The sequence below is a fragment of the Jaculus jaculus genome, chromosome 12 (assembly GCF_020740685.1).
Source record: "Jaculus jaculus isolate mJacJac1 chromosome 12, mJacJac1.mat.Y.cur, whole genome shotgun sequence".
In the NCBI taxonomy this organism is placed as follows: Eukaryota; Metazoa; Chordata; class Mammalia; order Rodentia; family Dipodidae; genus Jaculus; species Jaculus jaculus.
The window spans coordinates 82,317,051-82,328,330 of NC_059113.1; positions in this window are offsets into that span (position 1 = coordinate 82,317,051).

Below are 11,280 nucleotides of genomic sequence, written 5' to 3' on the forward strand. Positions count from 1 at the left end.
CCCTAGTTTGCCCATTATCTCTCTCTCTCTATCTCTCTCCCTCCCTCTTTCTCTGTCAAATAAATAAATAAATAAATAAAAATATTTTTAAAAAGAATGAAAGAAAGCCAATGACAAATCAAAAATATTTGTAAGAGTGTGTAATCAGCAGGTTTTCTTTGATTAAAAAATCCCACATCTCTCTATATTCAATTACCCCTTTTCTCAAAAGGCAGCTTTTGAATACACATTTTTAAAGTAACCTTACTTCCTTTTTCCCCTTAAGCTTTGACCATATGCCATTAATTCTCATTGAGTCTCACTTTTAGCTGGATCATATTAAAGTATTGATTTTAGATGCTATCCTATTATCTTGCCAGATGGCATGAGAGAGTGAAGTCTCATCTAGGGATCTTACAAAATGAAATAACCTATTTTCCAGAAATAGAAGGCCATTGTCTGAGGATGCTCATTATAGATGCTTAATTTCTAATGATGTGGAAACATGAAAAATGAAATGTAACTTAACTGTACTGAACATAAAACATCACGGAGGCAGTCCTGTGAAAGCTTCCATGATGGACTTGAGGAGAAATCACTACAATACTGTATAGCAGTCAGGTTTTAAAAATGTAAATCATCTAGTTTTTCCATAAAGAACAAAATCAAAGTAGTAGTTTAAATCTGGCTGTTGGACTGCTGCCAATCCTGTGATATACATTCCTTCATAACATCTTCTCAAGTCCAAGTGATTGAAAGCCAGAATTTGCAAAAAATGCTCATTTACTGTTTAAAAAAAAAAAAAAAAAAAAAAAAACACTTGATCATCCAACTAAAACAAAACCAAGAGTCTGTAGAAAGGAATATAAAATGAGCATTACTCCTTTGAATGTATGCATTCAAGGTTTCCCAAGGTATACATTTGCAGTGATTTTATTAATGGCTCCAATCATTGGACCCAATGACTTCATGAATTGAAAGCCCACTCCTAAAAGCTGTTCCACTCTCATAGTTTACAGTCACCAAGGAAAAGAGGAGCAGCTGCCAGATAGTGCCAACGCTTGTTAAATTAGCACGTTCACTTCTCACATTGTGCCTGTGAATTCAATGGCACTGTAAGCACCATATAAATGTGAAACTCAAGCACAGCTTACATAGCTTACACAAAATCCCACTATTTGTATGAATCCCAATTGATTACTGATGTTGAATATTGATAATGAAGACATGTAGACCATGATGCTCTTTCACTGTAAATCTGATGTGGAAATATAGCCAGCGTCCACAAAGATGGATGGCAGAACGACAATGAAATTCAAAGGACTAGCCACTGGTAAAAATGAGTGAGAATGGTAGATACTTATGAGAAAATCTGCATTCCAAAAATTCTAATGTACTTAATTCTTTTGGAAAGTATAGGTAACAGAAGAACATTTATGGCTTAATAGTTAAGGCACTTGCCTGTGAAGCCTAAGAACCCAGTTTCAATTCCCCAGTACCCAATTAAGCCACATGCATAAGGTAGTGTATGTGTCTGAAGTTTGATTGTAGTGGCTGTAGGCCCTGGTGCACTGATTTTCTGTCCCTCTCTCTCAAATAAGTAAATATTACAAATAAAATGAAACAATAATGTGACATCTATTTGGAGGTATATAAGTAAATATCGCCACTGGAAAAATACCAATGATCATGTCAAAAATTCTAATGCTTTTTTAAACAAATGTGTAGTTTACTGTAACATGCTTAGGACCAATACCAATAAAATTTAATCTTTTATTAAATTTACCTACTAAATGGCTTCCAGAATGCAATCATACTAATAGTATTTTTGAATCTTATATGTCTTAGTATTGCTTTTAGTAACTCTTCTTATTGTTGTGACAAAATTCCCAACAAAAGCAAGTTAAAGAATTAATGGTTGATTTCTCACATATATTATATTATATATTATATATTATATATATATATTATATATATATATATATTATATATATATATATATATATATATATATATATATATATATATATATAATATAATTATATATATATATTTGGTTTTTCGAGGTAGGGTCTCACTCTGGCCCAGGCTGACCTGGAATACACTATGCAGTTTCAGGTTGGCCTCGAGCTCACAGCAATCCTCCTACCCTCTGCCTCCCAAGTTCTGGGATTAAAGGCGTGTGCCACTATGCCCGGCTCATCACATGGTTCTTTAATAGTTCACCCCTGTGGGGAAGACATGACTGTCAAAATGGGTCTAGCTCTTATAGTAGGAGTGAGAGACAGATGATCACATCATTTCTGCAGTAAGGAGGCAGAGAGCGAAATTGTCCTCAAATTTATTTCTTTTTTTATAATATTTTATTTATTAATTTATGAGAGAGAGTCAGAGAGAGAGAGAGAGAGAGAGAGAGAAAGAAAGAAAGAAAGAAAGAAAGAAAGAAAGAAAGAAAGAAAGAAAGAAGGAAGGAAGGAAAGAAAGAGGCAGAATGGGCACACCAGGACCTCTAGCCACTGCAAACTAACTCCAGACACATGGACTACCTTTTGCATCTGGCTTATGGGGGTCCTGCAGAATTGAACTACAGGTCCTTAGGCTTCCTAGGCAAGTGCCTCAACAGCTAAGCCTTCTCTCCAGTCCCATCATTTTGTGTGTGAGTGTGTGTGTGTGTGTGTGTGACTGAAAGGAGCCCATGCAATGATGGTATCCACATTCAGGGTGGGTCTTATTTTCTGATTTAAAGTTCTCAGGAAGCACCTCACAGACATGCCCAGAGCCCAGAGGTGAGTCCCCTAGGAGATTCTAAACCCTGTGAAATGGACCATGGGAATTGACCATCATGATGTCCTTCATAATATTGGTGTTTTGAGAGGCTTCTCTCTGATACATAAAATACTAGACATTTTCTTTAGAATGCAATGTTTTTGAAGTTGAGGAATTTGATTTTATATTTTAATCACTGTTTTAAACCTGACTATTAATGCATATTGATATCATATAACTATTAAGCAATCAACATTTTGTAAACTATTTTGAAAGCTGTGTCAGTGGTCACTACAAGCAAAACTTCTATACACACAATACTTTTAAAACTTTATCATTCATATTCCTTCTCTACTTCCTCATCATATAGTCTTGAAATCAGTATTAGTAGTTATGCAATTATGCCTAAATTTCATGAATCTCTAAAGTCCTGTGTCTCTACACAAATTTTATAATTTCATTGCCTCAACATCATTTGTCTACAAGTGTCATTTCCTATACATGACTCAAGGCTCAGTTTCTCTTGGTAGAGTTTCACATTCTACACCATACTCAATGGTCTTCTTTAAATGGCCAGAAGTAAGGACAGAGATGCATCATCCCACTTAGTGTACTGAGCTTTTTGTTCCTTTAAATAGACTATTTGGGCCTTTTCCCATGGATATCAAGTGATCTCCCACTATCATAAACTACTTGTTGCTGTTCAGTTTTCCCTTTTCTTCAGATGTGTCTTATCTCCGGATCTCAAGAGAAAAATTGAGCATTTTCACAGGATGTTATGAAACTTAAAGAGGTATATTCCCAAAGCAGATAAGAATTGTCAAATGTCACCATATCTTTATATTATATTATTTATTTATTTGAGAGGGAGAGAGAGAGAGAGAGAGAGGCATGCTAGGGCCTCCAGTACCTGCAAAAGAATTCCAGATGCCACCTTGTGCATCTGGCTTATATCGTCCCAGAGAATCGAACCTGGATTCCATGGCTTTGCACACAAGCACCTTAACAAGCTAAGCCATTTTTCCAGCTTCAGATTGCCCTATATTGCAACAATATATGGAAATAAAGGAAAGGATAATATTGATATTTGAATTCATACAAGTTTTAGAATTTTTGTTAAATCAGAATAAAATCTCATAAAACCCCAAACCCTTATTATATACCAACCAACTTAAAATATAAGTTAGCCATCACAAAATACAATGGATGGATATATGTTTAGTATAATATGTCTCAACATGAAAATTGAAGTCTCAAATGGTTGAGATTTTTCGTGTAACATCTCTGATAGTAAATTCTCTATTTTGATTCAAATGCCCACTTCCCTTGGACAGAGTCTATGCTTTTAGTATTTCCACAATTGGCTGACTGATAATGTAATGCAGAAAAAAATAGAAGAATTTCTGGTAAAATTTAGAATGCCATTTAATCAATGATATAAATATAATAGGAACTCATCCAAGAATGAGAGTAGAAGTTTGTCAGTGATCAAAAGAAAAATATTCAAAATTTCTGGAGTCAGTATTGAGGTAATTTATGTATTTCTTTCTTATGCAATCAAGATAAGGAAGAAAATATTTTATATGAAAATAACATGATAAAATAAGCATGTTTCAAGACAGGAATGGGAAGTAAAGCTAGTACAGTAGAGAATAAAGACCTAAATCTACAAAAGAAATTTGGATTTACTTGCTTAAATTTATGTGAACATTCTCCAGCTACAGATTCTTTCCTGTAAATGAGGTAGTAGTTTCTATACCACATAAAACTTGCTTCACACATGTCAGGAGGAAGAATATCAGTATCAGACCCACATTAGCCAGATGCACTAGGGGGCGCACGCATCTGGAGTTCGTTTGAGTGGCTGGAGGCCCTGGCGCACCCATTCTCTCTCTCTCTTTCTCTCTCTCTATCTGCCTCTTTTCTCTCTGCTGCTCTCAACTAAATAAGTAAAAATGAATAAAAATAAAACTAAATAATCCTTTCTTCACATTAGATGGGATAATTGGTGGGGCTAAGCTTATTATTATAGTATCCTTGCATCTTAATAAATTCTCTGGAATACTTTACAAAGTTAGAAAATTATTTACTAAAGAAATTTAAAGAATGTCATAGAAGAGCAGAAAGACTAGTCCCCACAACAAACTGAATAGAATGAAACATGAAAAAGTAAGATAGCATGAGACACTTTGTCACAAGTACAGGGAAAAGTATAATTCAGGGAAAGCAGAACAAATGTTCAACTATGCTACTAAAGTTCATTGTAATGAAAAATAATGTGAAAACATTCATCAGGTAAATGGATAGCAGGGAAATATTCTGAAAATATTCCCAATAGCCATGTTCATATGGTTGTAAAATATAGAAAGAGAAGTAACATGAGTCAGTTGTTTCCATATAGTTCTGTATTAAAAAGTTAGGGGTATAATACCATTGTTTTTACTTGTGTGTTTGTTTGAGGTGTGGTGTGTGTAATGTGCTGGCTGTGGTGTGTTGCATATGAAGTGGTGTGAATGGTGTGTGTAACGTGCTGGCTGTGGTGTGTTGCATATGAAGTGGTGTGAATGGTGTGTGTAATGTGCTGGCTGTGGTGTGTTGCATATGAAGTGGTGTGAATGGTGTGTGTAATGTGCTGGCTGTGGTGTGTTGCATATGAAGTGGTGTGAATGGTGTGGTGAATGTATGTGTATGCGTCCTTGCAGCACCTTACATGCTCTCCTGCAATGGGGGCTCTTGCTTGCAGTGGCCAGAATCGTCTAAATTTTTATCTGCTGTCTCCTTTCTCTAATTCCTTAGCTGGCAGGATTCCAGATACTCTGTTGTCTGAGCCCCAGTGGGACTGGAGGTACAGGTTGTAGAACATGCCCAGCTGTTTTACTTGGCATCTGGAGATTTGAACCCTGGCTGTCTCAGATGCCTTCAGACACTTGGACTTGCTGAGAAGTGAGTTTAACCATTGGAAAGTCTCTTCGGCTCATTAATATCACTAAAACAAACAAAACAACTAAAACCAGGGAAGTTTTTAAGTAGCCTAGAAGGAAGCTCAACTTGGAGACAATAACATGGTGGTACCTCAGTAGTAGAGGCATTTGGATAAACTTTCAAGAATATAGCAAGCAGACTATAATGTTTCTTGATACCAATAGAATATTTGAGCTTTTAAAACATTTAAACTGTATTCCTTTGTATATTGAAAATATGAAGAAAGAATATGAAGTCAAACAGTTTTGAAAGTTATATAAATATTTGTGCTTTTATATTTGCAGCAACATATGTACTTGCCTTGAGGATCTTGTCCTCTTTATATTTATTTTATTCACACTTCTCCCTTTTGAATCTACAAAACAAGTGTGTAATAGCATAGGTTCCAAGTGGTTACATTTACTTTATTCTCAATGTCTATAAGACACTCTCAAGTTGTTCTAAGCTATCCATTTATATGAAACAACCAGAAGGAATCCTATCCCTTGATTCATTAGCAAATTAAAATATTCTTTTATCTAAGCTCAAAATTAGGCTTTCTTATCTCCATTCACTTTCGCAGTTACAAGAACAGGATGTGGGATCATTGTATATGACACCAATCTCTGCTCCTAATTTAGTAGTGTGACATTTGGTAAATGATTATAACGATTGTTCAGATGTGTTCATCTGTAAAGCGATTATCACAGTAGACCTACCTTCAGTTATTAAGAGGATTAAATGAGATAATTTATGCAAAACAGTTATGAAAGTCATATAAAATCATCAAATATTTTATACAAGTTATCTTATACGGGATTAACTTGTTTTAAATAATTGTCACATTCTTAACAAATGAAGAGTAGGTATGAAAATATTTAACTTCATAAAATGGATAAAATTATAAATTCTAATTTCAACATTTAAAAAATAACAGATAAGAAATAAAATATACATATCATTCAGGATTTTCTAGTTTATTTAACTCAATTATTTATAAGAACACCATAAGAAATGTGCCGTAACATTGAGAGGATATAAAAGTTAAGGATATCTTTTCATCACAAAGTAATGATTTTAATGCAAATTAGTACTTCAGTGTACTCTTAATCACACAGACTGGGCTAAGTGACTTTTGGAGAAAGGTTGATGATTGTCAAATGAAGAACATAGTGTTTGCAAAACTAGTGTTCTTGTGCCTGGTTTCTCTCTCTCTCTCCATATACATATATATATATACACAGATAGATAGACAGATATAGATATCTAGATATATCTATATATCTATATATATGGAGAGAGAAAGTGAGAGAGAGAGAGAAATTATTTAAAATTGCAAACATAAAGAGTTCCTAGAAAATAGCCTCTTAGAAAATGTAAAGGACCTTGAGTAACACAAAAACCAGAAATAAAGCAAAGTACAATGAACTAACTGTCTATTCTATGAAAATTGGAATGATTAACCATATAAAAGGCAATATATTATAAGAATGAGAAGGTAAATCACAGCTTGAGAGAAAATAATTCTAAATACAAATTGGATAATGTCCTTTTCTCCAGATTCAGAAAGAACTCTGGAAACTCAATGAGAAAACAGATAATAATATTTACAAATTGGTCAAACGATGTAAAAGACCCTTTCCAGTATACACAAGTTATAGTGTGAGAAAAAAATGCTTTACATTAATGTCACTAGGGAAATGTGATATAAAATACCAGTGGATACATAGCTATGAACATGGCAAAACTTAGGAATAATTGATGAACCAATGCTGTTCAACTCAGAACAAGAATCACTTTAATGAGCAGAATGCAAAATGGCAGTGCCATGTTGAAGAAACACTGGAAAATTCATAAAAATATTTTATTTAATTATTTAAGAGACAGAAAGAGAGATAGATAGGGGTGGAGAGATGGGCACACCAGGGTCATGAGCCACTGCAAACAAATTACAAATGCATGCACTACCTCATGCATCTGGCTTTATGTGAGTACCTGGAATCAAACCTGGGACCATTGGCTTTGCTGGCAAGTGCCAAAACATCAAAGCTATCTCTGAAGCCCCACTATGGCAGTTTTTAAACAAGCTAAATATATTCCAGCTAAATATATACCAATTATACTTCATGGTAATATTATTTAAATAAATAAAAAGTATATGCACATAATTTCAGCTTAATTTTATTATGTGGGAACTCACAGAAAGGTCAGATAGATACCTAAAGTTACAATGCTATATATTTAAATAGCACTCATTCTTTTCTACAGTGCAGTGCTGAGTGAGATTTAACTTGGATTTGACAAATGATAATTTAAAAATGGTAGCATCAAAACTATTAAAAACTATTTAATATAAAAATAAAACTGCACCCAAAGATTTACATCTGTAATCACAACACATGAGAGAAAGGCTAAACTAGGAGGATTACCAAAGTTGGAAGGCCAATCTGAGTTTCTAGAAAATCCTTGGATACAGAGTGAGGCCCTGTCTCAAAAATTAAACTTGTGGGCTGGAAACATGGCTTAGCTGTTAAGCGCTTGCCTGTGAAGCCTAAGGAACCCAGTTTGAGGCTCGATTCCCCAGGACCCACACTAGCCAGATGCACAAGGAGGCACATGCATCTGGAGTTCGTTTACAGTGGCTAGAGGCCCTGGCACATCCATTCTTTCTATCTCTCTCTGCCTCTTTCTCTGTCTGTCTGTTGCTCTCAAATAAATTTAAGAAAAAAATAAAAAAGTAAACTTGTGCTCTAGCAATAAAATGAACAAATGCAATGACATTAAATCATATTTGAAAAGTGATTGCTACAAATATTTGTCAAGTTCTAAACTCACTTTAGTCTACTGCATTCAGTAACTATTATGCATTTCATATATTTTGATAATATATTCAAAAATCCATATGTTTTATATAGAATTTTATATGTATTATGTATAAATTGAATATATATGTAAATGTACATCTATAAGCATTGAAAAACTTTAAAACAGCATAATTACTTTTTCTATGTACACCAACACAGGGAAGTCAAATAGCAAAGCTTGCTTTGCCCTCAAAAATAAAATATTAGTATTAAGAATTATATGTACAAGAACATTTAAAATGACATATATTGTAAAAATTGATTAAATATCAATAAAATATAGACCTTTGGGTTTATTACAGTTGATGATTTCATAGTTAATGTATAAAAAACACTCATAGAACCCGAATGAAGCATTTCTTCATGGTTCCTAACCTATAGCAGAATATGATATTAAAATGAATATCCAAAACTTGTAACTAATATTCTTACCATACATTCTATGTGATAAATGAATATTTTATTTTAGAAATAAAAATCTAAAAACATCACTAAATTATTTCACACTATATTTAAATTGTTTAACACACACATTTATCCTGTAGAGATGAAGAGAAGATTACAATAAGTGATTCTCATCATGTTCTTGTCATTTTTACTTTAGGTACAGAGGGTTTTAATTTTTTTTTTCAATTTTCTTCATGGGGAGATTTTATAGCATATCTTTTTGCCATGTAGCAATAATACTGAAAATTTAATTTTAGTAAAACATGCTAAAATTCCATTAGCAAAAAGTAGCTCAGATTTAGTAATTCAGAACTAGACAGCTTAGTTGCTTTTAGGAAAAATGTTGTGTCAAGATATAGAAATATTTTATTTGTTAAAGTAAAACAGAATATAAAATTAAATGCTATAATTCCCATATATGTGTTGAATTATCATCCTTAGTCCCAAACTCTGATTTTACAGTGTAGTAGCTAAAATGGCTATAGGTTCATTTTCAAAATGCATCTTTTTAAAATTAGTACTGTATATTTATTCACATAGAATGTAAACTAGTTAAAAGATGCTATAAAGATCTCACAAAAAGATATTTTCATTTGCTAAGATTTCCACTGGAAATCATTGATTTATAGACAAAATAGAACACCATTATAGTTTTAAAGGCACAATTGTGATCATTGTCTATCCCAGTATATTTATAGAGATAGTCTGACATCTTTTTTTTTTTTATAGAGACAGATATAAAAACCTATGCAAGTTCACATTTGTATTTTCTTGCTGACTAGAGGAAAAATGGTACTTTGACATTTTCAAAACCATACAAATCAGCTAATTATTATATACAAGGTATTTGAAAAAAGTCTATGAAATAACATTTTTGTTAAGTCTTGCTTTAATGTATTAAAAAATGTTGATAGTGTCAAAGATGTTCTGAAAAATATGCTTTTCATTCATGAATTAAATTGGAGAATTAAAATTTTAAAAGGCAGTGAATAGCAAGAGTTAATGTTCTATTCCAGTGTAGGAGAAGCATTCCAATTAAATTTCCAGATACAATGTTAACATCTTTGGTTATAAAATGTTCCATAAGAACACTGGAAATAATGTGTGCATGTCCATGTGCTAGTGTGTGCATATGGGTGTGCACATGAGCAGTGTGTGTGTGTGTGTGTGTGTGTGTGTGTGTGTGTGTGTGTGTTCTTGAAAAATAAGGACTACAAATGGAAAATAAAACTGTTAGAATCAGTTTAGTTTAACATAATTACTATACAAACCTTCTAATGATAGACCAGGGGGAAGGGGACAAATAAAGGATAATTATATGGGAATCTGACAGATTTTCAGTAAGTTCATGTACTAAAGTTCAAAGTAAAATAGTTTTAAAAAAGACTGATGGTTGCTTAATTGCAATGTTTTGGGAAATAGGAAATTAAAAATGTAGGAAATTAAGTCAAATAATGAAATTATTTATTTGAAGGAAGCAGAATTAATGCTTTAAGAGATATAGGTGAAATACAAAAAGCAAAACAATACAAAACCAGAGTACTTGAGGTAGAAACAATCTCAAAATATTCTTGAAATGTAAGCAACAAGTAAATATGCTTTCCAAGTGAGTTTTTATTTTTTCCTAATTAAACTGCAAAGATATCCAGAGATTTTTCCAGTTTTGAAAGTTCCATCAGTCAGAAATATGCTCCTTGGAGTACAACCAAGTAATTTTTGCATGAACCCATCACAAATGGAAAATATCCTAGGTTGCTACTTTTCATCTGTGGACTATCATAGCTTAGCCCAGTCTACATTAAATATTCATAAAATTTACAGTAATCTTAATTTAGGCAAAATCTTCAAATGCAAAGTTTAGTTCTGTAATATGTTATCTCTTTCACTGAGTGTAAGTTGGAACTCATCACATGGGTAGTATCGGTATGCTTGAAATGTGAAAAGTTAGAATTCAGAATCTAGGTTCTGCTGAATGTACATAGCTATATTATAATTGTTACAAAAAAATGAAATCATTTAAAGTGGGGACCCATTTGTATCACTGAACCTTGAAAACTGAGAATTATTCTGGTAAAAATAGCTATAAAGAAAATATATTGCCATGAAAATTGATTTCCATTACAGTAAAAGATTTTTAGGATGTTGGGGTCTAGCTTAGTATTAGACTAGTTCTTTAAATTGCAAGTAAATTATTAGCACAAAGAGAAATAAGAATTAAATAGATTTGCTATGTGTAGTAATGTAAAGTATAAAATGTATGGCC